Source organism: Diabrotica virgifera, chromosome 5, assembly GCF_917563875.1.
Source record: "Diabrotica virgifera virgifera chromosome 5, PGI_DIABVI_V3a".
NCBI lineage: Eukaryota > Metazoa > Arthropoda > Insecta > Coleoptera > Chrysomelidae > Diabrotica > Diabrotica virgifera.
Genome location: NC_065447.1, coordinates 145729906 through 145752257, shown reverse-complemented (window position 1 = coordinate 145752257; position 22352 = coordinate 145729906). Strand labels below are relative to the sequence as shown.

The 22352-nt window shown below is 32.5% G+C and overlaps 1 long non-coding RNA gene across 1 annotated transcript; it reads right to left on the bottom strand.

Annotated features, from left to right (window-relative positions):
* Window positions 1–16361: 16361 nt before the first annotated feature.
* On the bottom strand, window positions 16362–20121 carry LOC126884482 (uncharacterized). Its single transcript, XR_007698059.1, has 2 exons — window positions 19877–20121; window positions 16362–16643 (listed from the first exon to the last, which is right to left on the bottom strand). It is a non-coding gene; the product is annotated as an uncharacterized LOC126884482 (long non-coding RNA).
* Window positions 20122–22352: the final 2231 nt, after the last annotated feature.

Sequence of the window (22352 nt, the reverse complement as noted above, 5' to 3'; positions counted from 1 at the left end):
CAATTTTACCAAAAAAATGATTTTATTAACGATTCGACGTTTTTTTTTGGGTTTATCACAAATTTTAACCATCCCAAATTAGGAATCGCCTCGTCCATATTCGACAATAATAATTCCATATTATGGGTGTATATGAATAGGGTCATATCCAACTTGGTACTTATTCATTTTGCGACCTGCGCGTGACGATTTCTGTATTACCCATTCCAGTGACAGTTGTGAAAGGTCCCCGAATACTCATAGACGTTTCACGTAAATTGTCAAGGTCAAGACAGCAAATTGGTTACTATTCCAATCCAGAGATGTCGCTGTCAGTCAAGTCTCTCAATTATTTTATTATAGTGGTGTACGTTTTTAATTAGATTTAATCACAATTTTAATCAAGTGTATTAACCTCTTCTCCGTTCTTATGAGTAGAATTTTTAGTTTACATTGATTATCCCATGTTGTGTTTCTCCACATTAAAAAACAATATAATGGATCCTGAAACAGTTTATTCCAATAGACAAGTAATGTGTCATCAACATTTCGGACCTATATATTTTTGGAAGTTTGTAAAAGATTATAAGGTAATATTTATATAAACAATCATCCTACAAGATTCTTTCAAAAATTTTCATTCAACTCGATACACATCAGTGCTTTCACGTGACACATAGCAGTAGTGTTAACATTTTGAAAACAAATTGGAATATTTGAAGTTTTCAGTAAAATATGTAATAAAACATTGAATTGTCTTTCTGTTGTTTTAATTTCCTGCGAAATTTCATCAAAAATCCCGCAAAATTTATAATTTGAAATTTTTTTTTCTCTGATTCTGGCTTTGGTTTAGAACTAGAACCTTTAGCCACGTAATTGTATAACTTATCACTAAGTCAGGGGAGTAATGTGTAGTGTGTGTGTGTTGAGTAAGTGTCGTTACTTTGCAAAGTCGACGTCATTGTCTTTGCAAAGAGACGCTAATTGTTTCCGAACGTCTGCGGTCCCTCCGGTGAGTACCGATCCCACAAGGACAGAAACTATTTTCCATTTATTAATTTATAATAAATGAAAAATTTCTGCCCCTGGTAGGATTCGAACTCCCGACCTTTCGTTTCAAAGGTAGGCGCTCTTACCACTGCGCCACAGAGGGGGTAATTTGAAATTCTCACCTAACTAAAATTTGTCAATTTAGTTCCCATTCCAATCAAGAGATGGCGTTAATTCGATCCGAAAGATTAACATGGTCGTGAAACGTCTATAAGAACTACCCACGTGATATCTGTGTTCGTATTGGTCAGAGTGACAATCAGCTGTTAGACATCATTATGTGATGGAATTTTTATTTTGATGTAAATAAATATTTATTACTGATAATTTGTATAAGCAAAATTATTGTACTGCACTGCACCTACAGTGACTCACAGCCTCAATTCTGAAATGATACAGTCGCTACTCAATAAAACTGTAGCTTGTGTCAGTGACTCAATATTAGAAAAAAATTACATACTGAAAGTAAGTTACTAACTATAAGTCCTCTAAAATAGCATAAGCTATGTTTTGGGTTTCAGATATACCATACTTAAATAACAATAATCCTTTAATTATTTTGTGTATGATTTTGATATCAGCTAAAATTAATAAAGAAAACAAAACTCCTTGTTGCTTATTTCTTTGGCTGATAGATTTATTTCTTGCAGTTCAGCTATGTCGATTATTATTTTGTAATATCCGTCTAATTGTTTCAGGGTTACATCTTTTTCCAAACTGTCTTTCCACCTCATCTCTCAATTTTGGTGCACTTTTTTGGGATTATTTGCTATTTCTCTGACAATACATCTTATTGTTTGTCCGCTATAACTTTTCCTATGTGTCACGATTCATTTTCAAGCAAATTAAGTCAAAACATTAAGTGAAACGAATGTTGATGTGTATATACATTTTGTATACTGTATACTATATACTACACACATCGGCGTACGTTTCACTTTATGTTTTGACTTAATTTGTTTGAAAATGAATCGTGACACATGGGAAAAGTTGTAGCGGACGAACTATAGCTATTAGGACTTTGAAAATGGCTGCTCTGAAAAGTTAGTTTGATGTACAGCGTATAGCATCTCCCTATGCTTCATTTTCCTTGAATCTTTCCCTGCATAATGAGTTGGAGCAAGTTGTTTTGGCTCATACATGGCAACATTTTTCATACGAATTTCTAGTTACATACAACCTATTTTTTCATGTTGTAAGGCCAAACCCAGTTATACCAGGAAATTGGCTCAGGCGATAGCATTATTCTCTACATATAAAAACTTAAGAAAGTGTGTCCTTTTAGGTGACACAACAGATCGAACACAACAAGCTATGTGTATCTTTTTCGGTACACAGTGTTGAGGACAGTGTGTATCAAAAAGCATACACTGGCGCTGGGAGTGTTAATCATTGCATATTTGAAACCCAAAACATAGCTTATGCTATTTTAGAAGACTCATACTAACTTACCTACAGTAGGAAAAATGAAAGAATACCCATGAACGAACATATAAAACACGCTGTATTTTCCTGTCACCGTGTCACACAAAAAATTGGCCATCGCAAGTACATGTAATAATTATTATTACATGTACTTGCGCTGGGCAATTTTCTTTGTGACACAGTGACAGGAAAATACAGCGTGTTTTATATTTTCGTTCATGGGTATTCTTTCATTTTTCCGACTGTACTTTCAGTATGTAAGTTTTTTCTAATAAATATTGAGCCACTGACACAAGCTAGCTTTATTGAGTAGCGACTGCATCATTTAAGCTGTGAGCCCCTGTATATGTTTATCAGTCGTGGCCTAGCTACACATTAAAATTGTTTCGTTGATCATTCCCTGCTTTGCTTTCTTCAGCGTGCACACTGATTTTTGTACAGCAGCTTTTGTAGCCAATAGTTACTCTTGTTTGTTTTCTAGAGTTTTCCTAATCAGGACTTGATTTCTTTTTGGTTAGTTACTGTCTCCCTTCTACAATAGAGAGAGAGTTTGGGGCTTATTATTCGTTAAAGAGTTGGAATGCTTGTGGGTTTTGATATATGTACATACTACCACAACTCTCAATACAAAATTTGATCAACCTAAACTGATAGTGTGACCACTAGATTTTTATAATTTGAACAAACTGCAGTTGTGACGTCACTTCCTGAGTTTGCTCAAACTGTTTGATCAAATTATTTGATAGTGAAACCACGACTTTAAGGATTTAAGTAACATCAATTTAATTTGCAATAAAAAAGATCATGAAGATTTGACGATGCTTGTAAATACATACACCCGATTTAGATAATTTAAGTGACAACAATGTTTAGATTGTCATGTCAAATATACATGCAACAAAAAATTTAATCAAAATTTGCATAAAAAAAATTGACGTGTTTTAAAAGTTTCAATATGTAAAAACATTGAATGAACCACAGAAACGGTTTTTCTCCACAAAGAAACAAAAATCGCAGCAACATATTAAGGTGATACAGTAGCGATCAACAGGTAGCCAAAACACTTTCCAAGATTGCGGCTGTAATTTTGAATATTTTTTCGAGATATTTGGCACACTTATTTGTAATATAATAAAGAATGGCGGTACAGAGCCCAATTTGAAAAATATATTAATATGTGGAAATTACTCTGTAATTAAATACAATATTAAAAAAACGAGCCTGTACCGCCACTAAGAAGAACAAAAAAATACACTTTCTTCAAATAAACTTTTTTATCAGATGCCTAGATTTTGTGTCATTTTGGAACTACTAATCCCATATAGCACACAACGTCCGATGTACGTCCATATAACGTACATTTAAAGTCCAAACGTCCATGGACCAAAACTGGACGTACCCCTAATAGCACACGACGTCCTTTGGACGTCCAAAATAGGTCCATTTTTGGTCCTTACGTCCATGGACTATAAACGGACGTCCTTTGGACGTCCCATGTTGGACGTCCTTCGGAAGGAATAAATATGGACGTCCTTTGGACGTCCGACGTTGGACGTCCTTCGGACGGAATAAATATGGACGTCCTTTGGACGTCCGACGTTGAACGTCCTTTGGACGTCCATACTGGACGAAATACGGACGTTTTATGAACGCTTATATATTATATTGGACACATTATACCAATTACGGGATCAAATAGCAAAATAATTCAATAAAATATTAACTTAGGCGTTAACTTTACGTTAATGAAATACAGTCAAACCTGTCAATAACGGCCACTAAAATGAAAGAACTATTGGCCGATATAGAAAGGTGGCCGTTATTGCCAGTTTTTGTAGTCTAGATATACAGTAAAACTTGTGTTACTGGCCACCTGTACTAACGGCCAGTTTAAAAATTCCCCAAACCAATTATATCTAGACTACAAAAACTGGCAATACCGGTCACCTTTCTATATCGGCCAATAGCTTTTTCATTTTTAGTGGCCGTTACTGACAGGTTTTACTGTAATTGGTCTGGGGAATTTTTAAACTGGCCGTTAGTACAGGTGGCCGGTGTTTGCAGGGGGCCGGTAACACAGGTTTTACTGTAGTTTAAATCGAAAAGATTAAATCTTAATTCAAAATTGTATATACAATTATTACAATAATTATAAACAATAAAGTTTAATATCCAAAACATGTTTTTGATTTTATGTAATGTAATGAAAATCTTATTTGTAAATTATTGGTTACAAATGTTTAACAATAGGAAATATTCAAGAATAAATAAAATAAAAGTTTAATCCTAACAACACAAAACATTCCAGGAATGAGGTACTACCGTTCTATTCCGTGAACATCTATCTGATTAAATTATGGGTGGAAAGTTACCACAAGATATTCTATGAACATAGTACAATGTCTTCCTGGAGGGGTAAAATTTTCCATTACAATATTTTAAGAGAGGCCATTTACTGTTCAATTTGCGTTCATTTTCAAACTTGCCGCGCGAGTATCTATTTAGCATCGCGTGGTTATTGGTCATCACATTTCATATACATATTTCATTTTCGTAATCGTAAGATAACATAACCGATAACCTAAAAATTTAGTAAAAATTTTTATTGGAAAAAAATGAAATGCATCGATAAGGGGGTGTGGGAAATGGAAATTAGTGGCTTTTTTGCTGTACTGTGTGCTAGTTTTTGCTCTGGGCTCTGGCTGGATCTCTTGTTTAAACAATTTTGTAAGTATTATAAAATCCGTTTTCAATTTGCTTTATTCTTTATGAAACGAATCATTTATGCATGCATATTATTACCTGTAAATAGTCTCTATTTTTTTTGATTTTTAATTGTAAAGAATAGAAAAATTACCGTTTGATTTTTAATTGTAAAGAATAGAAAAATTACCCTTCATTTTATTTTTTTTAGAATCAGCTGAAAGTGGTCTACAAAAAAACCAAGAAGGAAATGTATAGCCTTGTGGCTATGAAAGGCAAAAGAGAGATATAAAAAGTGTATTGGCTAGTTGGAAGAAAGTCCACATTGTCCATGCATAATAAGTTATTACTTTATCAACAAATATCAAGAAGAAAGCAGGAAGTCACGAGCAACAGGAGCAATTGAACAACTTCATAAGTTCAAGAATATCGAGGAAATCCAGTTCCTCGATACTACTGGGCAAACTAGAAGATTGAAGAGGACAAAGCCTTTTGAACTAGTTTGAGTGATAGGTGATAGTGAAAAACGGAGCATAGTGCTTGTGTGCTGTGCCTGTGTATGTTAGATTAGTGCACGATCTTGTTAGATTAGATAAGAGACGCTATGGGGTAAGCTCTTCATTTTAAGAAACAGTAGTAATTTAGGTTGAATTAAAATTACTCATTGGTCAGTTATGACCAGATTGTTTTTTATGTTTGGCAAAAAGGACTTAAGTCAGAATTGCACATTGATAATGTTTTGATGATTTCTGGACCAGAAAAAACTGTTGTAGATGTAAACTGTATGTACAGTAGAATCTACTACAGTACTGTAGAAATCATAAAACATTATCGATGTGCAATTCTGACTTAAGCCCTTTTTCCCAAACATCAGAGAATTGTAATGTACAATAATTCTCCTATCTGCTTTTTCATGAATTTTGTAGGAGACGAAAAACCATTTTTAGGATCATCTGCTTTCACATGTAAATTTTGACATGTTTTGTAGTAAATAGATAGTTGAATTTACTACAAAACATGTCAAAAAATAAATGAAAACAGGAGGTGACTATAAAAAATGTTTTTAGTCTCTCTTACAAAACTCATGAAAAAACAAATCGGAGGTATGTCACATCAGTGACTATATTCAGGGAATGTTTAAAAAATATACTTTGATGTCCCAAGAACCAAATATAACCTACAGTCCATCTAATTTACTTACCGTTGCACGTCATTATCTACGCCAGAGATCTGAGTTGACATAGTTGCCAAAGTATAAAAAGATCCTGAATCCATTTTAAATCAAATATATCACATAATTATTGTAAACGTGGATTATACAACAAAACAAATTAATATTCAATGTAAATAAGTAAAAACTTAAGAAATAGAGAACAAGAATTAAGTTATAATCTTTTAAGATTTGCAGTGCAAGCGTTTTTGCACTGCATTGTTAATAATTAAAAAACGGCTTAGGTTTCTTTGTATAAGTATGTCTACAATAACAACTAAAAAAGTTGTCAGATACCTCGATGATTATTCCAAGTCGTTATAAAATTAGGTGAAATTTATATTTTTATAGTAGAGGATCTTTTTATAGTAAAGTAAATAATAAAAACAGTAAATATAATACAGATACTTATAGTAAAGAATATAAACAAATATGAAGTGTCATCACCGCAACTGTCAAATAAATGTTACCAATTTATTCTAAAATGTCACCTTCGTTCAATTACAGTTACAGTGTGATCCGAACAAATCTGCTTCATAAAAACGCTTTATAATCCATTTATACAAATTAAATGAAACATATTATTGTGTATTTCTTTAGGTTAACATTAATAGAAATCTTCAAATATTATTTCTACGCGTATATAATAAAATATGTCTAGAGTCTCTAATTCCAATGTACTCGGCAAAGTGATTCTAAAAAAGAACACACCTACCGCCTAAATATTTCGTGTTGGTATCATGTGACCTCACAGGCTACGACGCGGATGACGCGCAACAGTTAGTAAATTAGACGAAGTATGTAGATATATACAGGGTGTAACAAAAATACAGGTCATAAATTTAATCACATATTCTGGGACCAAAAATAGTTTGATTGGACCTAACTTACCTTAGTACAAATGTGCACACAAGAAAAGTTGCAGCCCTTTGAAGTTATATATATATATATATATATATATATATATATATATATATATATATATATATATATATATATATATATATAATAGCACTAAGGGGCTTAGAGGCCCATGGCTTGAAAAGTTTGTTTTTTTCTTCATTTTCACGTTTCTTTATGTACTGAGATCTTCTTTGGCTTGATAGGTGATTTTTCTCCATTCCTTCCTGTTATTCATTTTTCTTTTCTGACCCTGTAGCACCATTCTTTCCAAATCTTTTTCGACTTCTTGCTTCCATCTATTTTTCGGCCTTCCTCTTCTCTTTCTTGAAGCTGTAGTGTAGTTTAGTACCATTTTTGGAGTCCTCGTGTTTGGCATCCTTTTAATGTGACCTCGCCATCTAAGTCTCTGTGCCTTTATCACTCATTTGAAGTTACAAGATGAAGTGATTTTTTCCAATATATCGAAAACTATTAGAGATTTTTTATTGAAAATGGACATGTGGCATTATTTTTATTGAAAATGGATATGTATCTTACGAAAAAACTATAGTAAAATTTGGACACCCCATAAAAATTTTATGGGGGTTTTGTTCCTTTAAACCCCCCCAAACTTTTGTGCACGTTTCAATTTAATTATTATTGTAGTACCATTTAAACACAACGTTTTAAAAACTTTTTTGCCTCTTATTGCTTTTTCGAAAAGTCAATTTTTATCGAAATATTTTGAATATTTGTCAAATCCACCACATATTTGTATATGGTTAAGTACGATTATGGAGACTTGGTAATAATATGCAGACTTATTTATGCTTTACATGTTTAGGTATATTTTGAACCATATTAAAAAAGAAGCCAGATCTCGATAAAATGTGCCTTATCGAAAAAATACAAAGAGGCAAAAAAGTTTTAAAAACATTCTGTTTAACTAATGGTACCTCAGTAATAGTTTAATTGGAACATACACAAACATTCGGGGGGTTTAAAGGAACAAAACCCCCATAAAATTTTTATGTAGACATGTTAAAAAAGAAGTCGCAACTCGATAAAAACTGCCTTATCTGAAAAATACTAAGAAACAAAAATATTGAATTTAACTAATGGTACCTACCACAATAATAAAATTGAATTGGAACGTACACAAAAGTTTGGGAGGATCTAAGGGATCAAAACCCCCATAAAATTTTTATGGGGTGCACAAATTTCACCATAATTTTTCTTTAAGATATTCCTGCCATAATACATGTCCATTTTCAATAAAAAATCTCTAATAGTTTTCGATATAATCGAAAAAATCGATTTTCATTTTGTAATTTCAAAGGGCTGTAACTTTTTTTATGTGCATATTTGTACTAAGGTAAGTTAGGTTCATTCGAACTATTTTTGGTCCTAGAATATGTGATTTAATTTATGACCTGTATTTTTGTTACACCCTGTATATACAGACGATTACGCACCACCTTAAAAATTGGGCATTTTTGATGTCTCGAATTTCCTAAACCTGTTGTTGCATCTAAGTGATTTTTTTATAATATTCTAGCCTAGGCCCTAGGCTATAGGTTAAGTTCCTCCTTATGCTTGTCATGCACGGGGAGCTATACTGTAATATATATTATATCACATCGCTCTCTATAGTAATGAGTGAGCTTGCACATATGGAACCATTTGTTTCCTGTCTGCAGGCTCACTCATTACTATAGAGATCGATATGATATAATGTACATATATTACAGCATAGCTCCCTGTGCATGACAAGCTTAAGGAGGTAACCTATAGCCTAGGCTATATTATTATAAAAAAATCACTTAGATGAAACAACAGGTTTAGGAAATACGAGACATCAAAAATACCCCATATTTAAGGTGATGCGTTAATTTCTTGGAGAAGTGTATTGTAATTTAATGTAAATAATGTAATATCCAATAATTGTAATTTAATATAAGATGTAATATAAGTTCCTTAAAAAATATATTTTTTATTTCCCACGACATTAGATGGATGTTCGGCAGCAAGACAAGACATTGGACCAAACTGGGACGTCCTATGAAGGCCCAATTGACGTCCACCGAACGTCCCTTCGGATGTTAAGTGGACCTCCATTGGACGTTTGGCAACGTGGCATTTGGACCAAAATTGGACGTCCTGTTAAGGTCCAATTCACGTCCCCTAGGACGTCCGGTTAAGGTCCAATTTACTTCCGATTAAGGTCCAATTTACGTCCGATTAAGGTCCCATTTACGTCCGATTAAGGTCCAATTTACGTCCTATTAAGGTTCAATTTACGTCCGATTAAGGTCCAATTTACGTCCGATTAAGGTCCAATTTACGTCCGATTAAGGTCCCATTTACGTCCGATTAAGGTCCAATTTACGTCCTATTAAGATCCAATTTACGTCCGGTTAAGGTCCAATTTACGTCCGATTAAGGTCCCATTAAGGTCCAATTTACGTCCTATTAAGGTCCAATTTACGTCCGATTAAGGTCCAATTTACGTCCGATTAAGGTCCAATTTATGTCCGATTAAGGTCCAATTTACGTCTGATTAAGGTCCAATTTACGTCCGATTAAGGTCCAATTTACGTCCGATTAAGGTCCAATTTACGTCCCCTAGGACGTCCGATCAAGGTCCAAATTACGTCCGATTAAGGTCCAATATACGTCCCCTCGGACCTTAGATGGACGTCCAATGGACGTTCGGTAGCGCGACATTTGGACCAAAATAGGACGTATAAAGGACGTTCCTCGGACGAAAACGGACGTCCAATGGACGTCCCTAAAGTCCGTGAAGGACGTCCAATGGACGTCCATTGGACGTCCTTGTGCTATTAGGGACTATGTACGTACAGTACGTACATTACGGGACGTCCATTGGACGTTTGATTTCAACGTACATTGGACATCCATTTGTGGTCCATGGATATTTTACACAAAACGCGACTATTATATTAAGTCCCAATACAAACTAAATGAGAATCTTCTTGACAACGTTGTCGCTCTTCGCGCTATCGGTCGTGAAAGGTAGTATTAGGCAGGTACTTTTAGGGGATTATCGCTGTTAATAGTTTTAATCGCGCTGTACGTCCTGGGTATACCCAGAGGGAGAACGCCTGCGCATTGCAAAATCGAGCGTTCGCGGAGTTCAAATCTTTCCCTCTGAACATCCTCCGGATTTTTAATTCGGTGTTCGCGCAGTACAGAAAAAAGATCCTGAACGTGTCCGGGATACGCTCTCGACGTTCGAGGATTTTGATTCGGATTTTAAGTTCGCACAGGCGCACAAAATATTTGGGAAGAATTTCTTGACATTCTGTTCTTCCTCCTTCCAATTCTTAACCTAAAATATTGTTTTGTTAAACAACTTGTAGATGTAGATCCTGGTTTTTAAAGTTTTAAAATTATGTAAAGTGTTGTATCATTTAAATATCCTTCAAACAAATTTTAATATTTTTTATATTAAAGCTTTTTTAGTTGTGTTTGTCAATGTTTTCCATTAGTATGTTTATAAATAAGTAGGTACCTTTTCTAGTATTATTTTCATTCGATATTCGATAATTATCTATTACGGTAATGTATTACAATAAATTGTACTCTGTTTTTACTTAATTTCTTCTATCTAGATGAGCTTAATTATAAGTACCTACATATTCTTGTGGTTTATTTTTCAGTTTAATTTATGAGTTAAATTAGTCTCTTATTGAATATAATGAAACATAAACAACACATCAAACTTATTCATTATATCTCATTATTTTTGTGGTGTAATAAACCACAACACAATGCCACAACCTATCAAATTCAATACATATATTATATCAAAATTGGAAATGATTGCTTTACTAAATTATTCCTTCCTTCAGATAATGTTAAACTCCCAGGAAGTTAAAGGTAATTTTTATATCTAAATATCAAACTGCCATTTCCAAGTAATACATAACAATCTTTTACTCTCTACAAAAATGTGGAAATACCAAATTATCGAAATAATGTGGAAATAATAAAGAAAGACGCTAATCAAATTTCTAACTTCTAAGAAAGGCATTGATGAATAGAAAGTTAATCCTTTGCCTGTTGCTTTTATTCTCTTTCTCTTTGTTGACATACAAATTTGTTGCATTTGCATTTTTTTTGACATTGATTTCGAAATAAGAAAAGGACAACAAAAGGCTTCCTTCTCTAACCTTAATGTATGCAACCCGTCATTACATTACGAATCCGAAAATTAGGCATTCCAAATCACGTGATATAATATGGCTGCTGGATGGCGAAACTGTCATCCATAGGCGTATCCAATGTTTAAACCACTTCATATTTAATTTGCTATCACAATTTCACAAATTTCGCTACACAATTAACAAAAAAACAAAACCAAACAGGATATTCTTTACAAATTTGTCAATATTCAATGTAATCATTAGATACGCCATGACCACCCCCTTAACTATGTCTATGGCCATGTCAGTTTAGCCATCCACCGACCACCACTGACAGTTCATTGGAATCCCTAATTGACCATTCCAAATCACGTGATATAATATGGCCGGCAGTGGGCAAAATTTAATAATATAGGGTTTACATCAGTTTTTGTAAAGAATATCCTGTTTGGTTTTATTTTTTATTGTTAATTGTGCACCGAAATTGTGATAGCAAATAAATATAAACTAGTTTATCGCCTACATAACTGAATTATCCCATAGTAGTTATTGACACAAACTGGTAACTAATATGGGATAATTCAGTTCTGTAGGCGATAAACCACTTCATATTTAATTTGTTATCACAATTTCGCATATTTCCCTACACAATTAACATAAAAAAACAACCAAACATGATTTTCTTTACAAATTAATGTCGATGTAAGGTTAGATTTTGCCCACACCCGGCCATGTTTGACGTTTCATTGGAATGCCTAATTGTAGACGCGGCTAAACACAGTATAGGCACAGAATAACTAACCATACAGAAGCGAAACTCAGGCCCAAAATGGTAACATAATTTTCATGCTCAATTGTCAACGTAACTGGTATAACCTCACTTTTAGACTGACAGTGACAGTTGTTTTTAGTTAAATTTTATATTTATATATGTTTTATTTTATAGTTTATTTATATTTTATAGTTAAATTTTATATTTCAAAATTAATTAATAACTACTTGTCAAAAATATCACATCATTTGAATTGGTCTATTCCTTAGAACATCAAGTTCCATTCTGTAACTAGGGCTCAAGGTCAAATATTTAGGTTCCCACACAATCAATGGAAACGACAGTCAGTTTCGCTTCTGTATGGTTAGTTATTCTGTGGTATAGGTAATAGCATAGCCACCTTTACTTTACAAGCCATGAAGTTGAAACTTGGCAACATCTAAGCGTAGACCGGTTAATTCTGACAGTTCTCATTTATTTTTAAATGTTTTTAAATAATATTCACTGTATTTACAGAAAAACTCAAACATTTTACAATATTTCGTGCTCCAAATTATAAAGAATATTAAAAGGTATGTATTAAGATGATTTTAGTTCAATATAATATATTTTTATATAATATATTTTATAGTATAATATATTAATATAATAAACTTACGTGCATATAGAAATGCGTCCACTTAAAATTTTTGTCATTTTTGATGTCTTATATTTACTAAACCTGTTGGCCGATTCAAGTGATTTTTTTAATATGTTATAGCCTGATTCTTTAACAATACCGCTGTAATAATATTGTTGCTAAGCAGTTAATTTTTTATTGTATAACGGGCATTTATAAAATAGTGAAATTAAAACTCAACTATAGCCTCAGGTTTTCTTAACATTCTGTTTTTTATTCATTCTGTCAAAATTTTCAATGTATTTTAAATGTAATCATTTTTTTTCGAATCTTGAAAAATCTAATAAGTATTTTTGAAAAATTTAAACGCAGAATGAAAGATTACTTTATCACCGAGGGCCGAAAGTCCCTTAGAATGAATATTCCATAGGGTGATGCGAACTTTGAAAAAAAAAGACAGTTTAATTCGTACACCCGGTATATATTATATATACAATGAAAATTTACTTATTTAGCAACAATATTATTACAGGGGTATTGTTAAAGAATCAGGCTATAACATATTAAAAAATCAATTTAAATCGGCCAACAGGTTCGGGAAATACGAGACATCAAAAATGACCAAATTTTTGAGTGGGCTGATTTCTATGCACGCAAGTTTATATAAATTTCTTTAAGTTTGGTATTTTACATACGGCATACCTACTTATAATTTTTGTTTTTGTAGATGCCAAGCCGTTGCTGTGTGCCAGAGTGCAAAAGCAATTACGATAGCAGTCTTAAAAAGAATGAACAACCAGAAAGCACTTTTTTATTTCCAAAGGATCCAAAGCTGCGAGAACTTTGTTTACAGTGTATCCACAGGAAAAATTTTGTTATTGGAACATCAGCGGTAGTATGTGCCAAACATTTTTATTCTGATGACATCGAGAGAGTTAGAGAATGGGTAGATAAGGAAGGCAACAAACATGTAGAGAAATTAACGAATCCTAAGTTAAAACCTTCTGCAGTTCCTCGCGGAAAGTGCGAAAAACTTTAAAAGGAAAGGAACAAAATGCAAAATTTTGACGCCTGTCAAAATTTTCAGTGTATTTTAAATGCAATGATTTTTTCGAATTCTGAGAAAACTAATAAGTATTTTTGAAAAATTTAAACGCTGAATGAAAGATTACTTTATTACCGAGGGCCGAAAGTCCCTTAGAATGAATGAAAGGTTGTTTTTGAATGACATATTTGAAACTAAAAATCACACTAAATTTTCTTAATTTTTCGCCCCTGTAACTTATTAAAATAAACATAGAAGTTTTCAGGGACTTTCGGCCCTCGGTCCTAACGTAATCTTTCATTCTGCGTTTAAATTTTTGAAAAATACTCATTAGTTTTCTTAGGATTCGAAAAAAATTAATCCCATGTATATTCTTGTTATTGGTTTTTTTTTTGTATAATAAACGTTACTTACAAGGAAGTACTTTTAATTTTATTTTGTACAAACTTCTAATTAATAATATTTTCTTGTTCGACTCAAAAAATACTATAAATTTTACCAGAATTTCTACTTTAAAATTGTGTTTTCAAAAGCGGTAGTCCGAAAGTCGGACTACGCACGTCATCAATTGCGATGTTGCCTTTTTCTCTTCATGGCTTGTAAAGTAAAGGTGGCTATGGTAATAGGTATTTAGTCCATTCCGAAGTTGTAGTTTTGTTTTGACATTTCCCTTCTGACATAACCTATATGTGTATCATAAAATAATATAATATATTATATACAGGCATATTATGCCTTTTTTGCCTTTACACTTACTTGTGAATTGATTTTTTGTTTTATTTATTTACTGAATATAGAGAGACTTTTAAACTGTCCAAGGTTGTTCTAGCTTTGTTGTTTTAAAATTTGTGATGTTTGTTATAATGATAATAGGAGTCTTATTTAAATTGGTGCATTAAAAGGGATTTATTATATTATTAGCAGTAATTCCAAATGCGAATATTAGAGCAGGGCATTTAGCACAAAATAAATCGATTTTTAAATACAGCACCTAGAGATTTGCAACTTTTTGTATTGTGTTTAGGATGGTGTCAGAAAAAAGGTATACTATAGAAAAATGGGTGGAAATGACCCCCGGTGCTCAAAAATCCTCCACACTCCAGAAGACAACATGTCTTAGCAGTGATCTTGGGCACCAGGTAGTGCATCCAGAAGGTGACGTGACCATAGACATGTTTAAGTCTCTAGACACGAAAAGTTTAAAGTCTCTAGGTGCTGTATTTAAAAGTCGATTTATTCCTATGTTTTTAGTGCTAATGGTCTATATGTTTCAACACTATATCATGCCCAAAACACGCCATAATAATGTGTTTTGAAATGTCATAGAAACCTCATTTGTGACATTATTTACTTTTAATATTATATGACTACTGCATATGCATCCAATTTTCTGTAATTCTTGACGTTTTCGTAATCGAATTTTATCTGCACATTCTTTTGGCACCATCCCTAATTCCTCTAATTTAATCTAATAGCCTTTTAATAGTCTAATGAGATATAATGTAAGGTCCATCTGCACCGATCTGTTTAATGGATTAAAATTATTTGATGTAATTTAGTATGTTTACAAATTATAAAAAAAAGGGTGCCCGATATAATTTTGTTTTGACTATAATTAATGAATAATTAAAAAATTACTTTTTTTATATATTAAACAGTTATTTATGTATCAAGGGCATTAAATAGATGTTTATATCCTAAGGGCGACAAGCTTATAAATTACATAATTATGCATGTGGTGAATATAAAATTTTATGTCATAGCGGTTCATTGCGTCAGTTAAAGTTTTAATTTTATAATATAATAAATTAGAAGAAATACTGTATCGCAGCAGGTATTTAGTACTGTTGGTAGAAAAGTGATGTTGGTTAGCAATTTGGTATTAACATAAACAAAGTTTTTCTATGTGAAATTGTCAAAAAAGTCAGAATGCAAGAGAAATTCGATATTTCTGAAAAAAAGCCAATAAAGCGACTGAGAATCTATTACCAAATAAACGTATCTATGACAAGGAATACGCTAAATTTCAACCATGGATGACAGAAAATAATACTGAGTGCGTAAATGAGACTGTACTACTGGCATACACTGTACAGGACGACCAAGAAAAACATGGAACAATAGGATAAGCAAGATTCTCAAAGAAAGAGGGAAGACATAGAGTGAGCCGAAGGAACTAGCTAGAGACAGAAAAGAGTGGTGTACATTTGTAGAAAAAAATTTAAGAGAGCTTGTACACCTCGACACCTTCGGGTATAAGAGGTTTTCGATTATGTATGCATGTTAATTATAGTCAGAACAAAATTATATCGGGCACCCCTTGTTTTTTATAATTGTTACCATACTAAATTACATATCCAATAATTTTAATCCATTATTAAACAGATCGGTGCAGATCGACATTATATTGGATCCTCTACTATAAATAAAAGATCCAAAGTACCAACAATACTGTCAGTAGTCTTAAAATATATTTATTAAAACATACCAACTGTAGAAAAATAATATAACTTATCAAATCTGTTTATTTAAAAAATACAGCTACTATTTATAATTATTATAAATATGATTTATACGTAATCATTTGATTTTAATTTCACACTATCACTTTGGACGGTTATAGTCTTTCTGGCATTATTCGAATTTCACTTTTATCCAATTGCGGTTGCAACTCCAATAGAGTCATGTAACAGTTTTGTAACTTGATTTGTGGACGTCCGTGAGAGCGGTTGCAACTCCACTGGAGATTCCTGTGGCAGTTCTGTACTGGAAACTGTGTCAGAGAAATCCTAAAAAAATATTTTTGTTAGATTCCAAAGCCACAAGAATAATGGAAACATATAGCAAAGGAATTTGAAGCAAGATTGAACTTTCCCCATTGCTTCGGTGCCGTTGACGGCAAATATGTGCAGAGTATTCTACCAAATGGGCAAGGTTCCTATTTTTATAACTATAAAGGATTTCATAGTATGGTTTTGATGGCAGTTGTAAATGCTAATTATGAGTTCATAATATACGAATTTGGCGTGAATGGGAGAATTTGTGATGGAGGTGTTATAGAGCAAACAATATTTTACAACAAATTAAAAGAAAATACATTACAAATTCCAGTCTTTGATCGCCTCAGTGGTTCAGATAAAATGCTTAGTGACGTGTTTATTGGTGTTGAAGCTTTTGCCTTAGCTCCACATTTCTTAAAACCGTTTAATCAAAGAGAATTAACAAATGAACGCAAAATATTCAATTACCGCCTGTCAAGGACAAGGCGAGTTGTAGAAAATGCCTTTGGTATTTTAGCTAACAGATTTTGAATTTTCCATACCACTATTAATTTAAATCTAAAAACTGTATATATCATTGTCATGACATATTGTGTACTCCATAACTTTTTGAGAATTAAATATGCTTCAACCTATACTCCCATTGGAAGCTTAGACGTTGACAATAGGAATGGTTTAAGAACAGAAGATTCTAATCTCATTGATATGCAGAGATAACATTATATAAGTATTTCCAGAGACGCCAAGCAAACTAAGGATAAACTTTTTTTATGGTATTTCAATAATGAAGGTAGTGTACCATGCCAAAATAGCCATGGTGTAATTCATAATATAGTTTAATTATAGAATTTAATTCAAGTTCTAAATATTGTGAACGTAGATATAGTTTAATAAAGAAATTTTTTTAAATTAATCATGGTTTTTAATTGATAGAAACTTACAAAATACCTTTTCAGGTAGATATGATTATTCCACAAACGCAAATATGCAACAAATATGTGTGTCAAGTGTCAACAATAGAAATAGCAGGAAATTTCTTAGACAGTTAGAAATTCGATTAGCATCTTTTATTTCGACAAAAATTTGGCATCCATGCCCAAAATTCTGCTTAAATTTTTGTAGAGAGTAGAAAGACTTCCGGAGTGGAAATTGAAACACCAATCAGTAGTAAATTAAGAAATGCAATTTTCTTTACACCTACAACAGTGGCTCAATCCCATATGAACATAATACTACATTAAATATGCCACAAGAAAACAGTGTCAGAACTTAGCAGAAATACATAAGTTGATTAATTATTATATTCTATTATTATAAGTATATAAATTTTTTTTGGCAGTAGTACCCCAATATTGGAAAATTAAATACTAAAATGGTAAAAGAAATTTATATGATTTAAAAGAATTCTCTATTTTAGAATGAACTAAAAATATAAAAATAAAATATTGCCTCTTTTAATTTTTCAATCATTAAAGTGTATGCTTCATTCTCTACTTTTCACCTTCCATAATGCATGCCAGCTCAAAAATTTGTACAACTCTTCAATTAAGAATAGGTTTGCAATGCTTCTAATATCACTCATTTCGACTGTCCACCTTGAAAACTTTTGCCGGACTGAACTTCTGACCACACTTCAAGTAAAACTGCACAGGTAAAATCTTCAGCATGTTGACGAGAGTACAGGCGGCGCTTGGAGGCTTACATGTGATACCGTCTTGCTGCTCTTACCTGCGCAAATGAGTCTCTGCAGACATGGTCTCAGGCAAAACGTAGTGTGTAGCCAGTGTATTATACTACAGACCTCAAGGCTCTGAGGATAGTCGGCATAATTTAGATTGCTCAGATTTCTGCATTATCATTATGAATGATATATGTACAACGTTATGCTGTCATGACATTTGCAAAAAAAATTGTTTGTATTGATGGTACCTATGGAACTAATATTGGTGAAGGCGTTGCTGTGACATACATGATTTCAAATAGAATGAATACTACAATTTCTACCTAATAATATCACTACAGATATGTTTATGAGAGATATAATGGAAACTTTTTATAACGGATGGACAGCAGTGATAATGTGACAGCTGTGTCTAATCGATTATTTTGTTCCTGGCACATTGATTGTGCCTGGAAAACTAATCTAACAAAAATTTCTGTAGTTGAAAAAAGAATGGAAGTATGTATACAAGTGCTTGAAATTTATACAAAGTACTTTAGAAGTTAACAACTTTTAAATAGATTTGTTGAATTTTCCAACTGGAGAATGATTCTGGTACTGTTAAATTTTATGAGTACCTGAGTAAAAATTATAGTTTGAATACTAAGTCGGGGTTCTACTGTTATAGAAAGGAATTACTAACAAATACAAATATGTACTTGGAGAGTATGCACAGTATTGTAAAAAGGTGAAACAACTAGATAAAAGCATGCATAATTTGACACACTACACTCGAGATAAACAAGTGGAAAGACTAATTCAGATAACAAAAGGTTTGTAAATATGTTTTGATTTAATTTTGTCAACATTTTTGTGGCTTTCAGGAAAAAGGACTGATTGATTGACTGCCATTAATTGTAGCCACAAATTATAAATTTGATATTGAAAGTGTGGAAGGAAATGATGAATTTAAAAAATGGATAATTAAAAATAAAACAAACTCAAAAATATGTACTGTTACAGAGAAACTGTTTAATGTATGTTATCTTGTCAGCTACATACTATGTAAAATATGCTACCATTCCTACTCATGTACTTGCCTTGATTATTTTATTAAATTAAATTCAATCAAATCTTTAATTCAATCAAATATTTGCCAGCACATTCACTACCTTTGTATTACATGAGTCACACTAAATAATTAAGTTCCAAGCAGTGATATTTGGGAAGAACTGGAGTCTTCAGCACCTACGCACACATCAAAAACCGAGGGATAGATAGAAATTACATGAGATACTATCTGCTCAGCACTGTAAGTAATTGCATTAGGTCAAAAATGCAACAGTGAAGATATTTTAATGACAGCCGTTAATCAAATTAAAGCTGTGAAAGCCAACAAATTTCACGTTGATCCAAATATGAGACTTGAGAAAATTCAGAAAGGGTGAAACAGGTGTCATTTTCTACCAAGAAAAAGACAGTGTCTACGTCTGGTAAACTATTAAGGAAGCCCAATATCGCAGAGTCCTCCAATTTGAATGAAGTATCCTCTAAATGGTATGTATTTGCATAATGCCTGTACCTATGTGTTGTGAGTACACAATTAAGTAATCAGCAAACTGCATGTCCATTTCTTGTTTAAGTTCACCATTATCTATAAATAGTTTTTCGCAGATTTTAAAACAACAAAACTAGAACAACTTGCAACAGAACAACTCCTCTATATTCAATGAAACAAGAATCAATTCAATTTCAATATACAACTCCTTGTATACAACCAATGAACTGTCAATACGGATGGAATAGGCACTAAATGCAGCCACGATACAAGAGAGAGGTCCTAGAGAGAGACAGACAAGGTGGTGGAAACTTTGACAGGCCGTGTAATTTGAGTTGCCTATATCAACTTAAATCGGGGAAATATAAAAGTCTAAATATAAAAGTAACATAAAAACATAATCAAGGACTTCTTCACTTTGTATAAAACAGTCACTAATTTAGTATTTAAATAGTTTTAAAATTATTTAACTCCCAAATACTTTAGGAAAGTAGGTATTTGTTTTGATAAATACAAATAACAATTCTGAAAAGTATCTAAACACCAAGTATGGCACTGTGTACTCTATTTATCCCCTAAATACAAAAAAGTGGTTAAATTTTGAAATATGTACTGCCAATCAGCATTAGGACTTAGCCAAGTTAAAATATTCAACGAACTGTAAATACTGATTCAATCGGGTCCATTTATATAGGCAACTCAAATTACACGGCCTGTCAAATTCTCCACCACCTTGTCTGTCTCTCTCTAGGACCTCTCTCTTGTATGTTGGTGTCAATCTTGCTTCACTATTTGAATGGGACATGGTTATGAGATGTTAGCACCTCATTGATCGAATTTCGTAAAAATAATTATACCATCCTTTTGCTCACGGTTTGTACAGCAATGATCACTAGGTTTCAGATTTTGATCACCTGTAGTTTATTTTTTTATTAAGGGTTTAAAATTCAAGGACGAAAAAAAAGATGTTGGCACCTCATTGATCGAAATCTTTAAAACAAATGACTGTATTCGATAGGAAATAAAGCGCTGAGGAATGATCACCTATTTTGAACATTGATCAGGCTTTTTTTTGCACTGAAAATAATTATTAAAGTTGCAATAACATTACCACGCACGCGCAGTCCATTAAAAATTTTATATCTAACAGGGGCCCTGATTCTAAATCAAATTTCGACACTAAACAAGTCGCTTTCAATATGGCGACGGTTGAAATGCGATTGTGCGAGCCTTGTGGATTTTAGTTGAACTAACGAAGTGACGTCATGAAATAGCGACTATCGAAATTAATAGCGATTTTAAAAAGGGTGTTGATATTATAATTTCGACTGTCGAAATTATTTGACACGGAGCATAGAGGTATACACGGAGATGAATGATTGGCCAAAAGCGAGGTTAGGTTTAGTTTAGATGTGTTTTGTTTATTTCTTGCAAGGAAAACTAAAGCAAAAGGTATTATAATATAGCTGGGTTTAATTGAAATTTGCTTGTTTTGAGGAATTAAATAGAATAGTATTAAATTAGAAATATAATAATTGAGAATGTCCACAACATGAATCATCAACTCAATGAAAGATGTAAGGTAATAATCTGGGAAAATTAGTAAAAAACAAGAAACATTAACTACCAGCTATTTTATTGCTGGACATGCTGAAATCAAATCTTAAGACTTCCTATATTAGTAATATAGCTGTGCAAAGTCCACAGAAAGTGTGCTATTTTGTTTATAAACAAATTAGTGCTCCGAAATCTTTTTTTATTATTGCTCTATAACTCCGAAAATTTTAACTTTAAACCAAAACACTCACATAAAAATTGACAGTAATTCTGCACATTGATAATTTATTCCAATTTCCTTCGACGGAAATTTTCCTCGGAAAATTCGGGTTTTCCAAACAAAATCTTTAATTTTCAACTAAAATTTGAGGGAAGTAATTATTTATCAATAATTAAATAATTTGGTGACAGTGACATAAATCTTTTTTGTTATAAGTGTCTTGAAGATATGAAAATTTGTATGTACAAAGAGGACCGGAATTAAAAGGTATCTAATGGTTCAAAGATTAAAATCCTGTTGTTTATACCTCTGTCGCAAATGCCGGTCAAATTTGACCGGTTATACCTGGAATCACTCCTCGCAATTCAATTTGTTTTTCTTCGTAAAGGACACAGAAGCCGTGCCCTTTTCAACAGCGTTAACTTAATTTAATTAAATCTAATATTTTCTGAGGGGTTCTATTTGTTTATAAGCCAAAAAATTGTTTCTTTATAACATTCCTGAGACCGCTCAAATGGTCCAATTTCAATCCTGTAAGGAACGTTGAATAGGTATAGTGCTTTTTTATACGAAAATCATAGTTATTCTGGTGTATCATAATCTTTCTGGTTATTATTTCGACCGAAATTTTTTAATTAACATTTTCATTATTGCTAAACTATTGGTTAGATTGTCGCCGGTCTCCTGATATACAGAGAGGGGCTAAATTATGGAATAAATTCA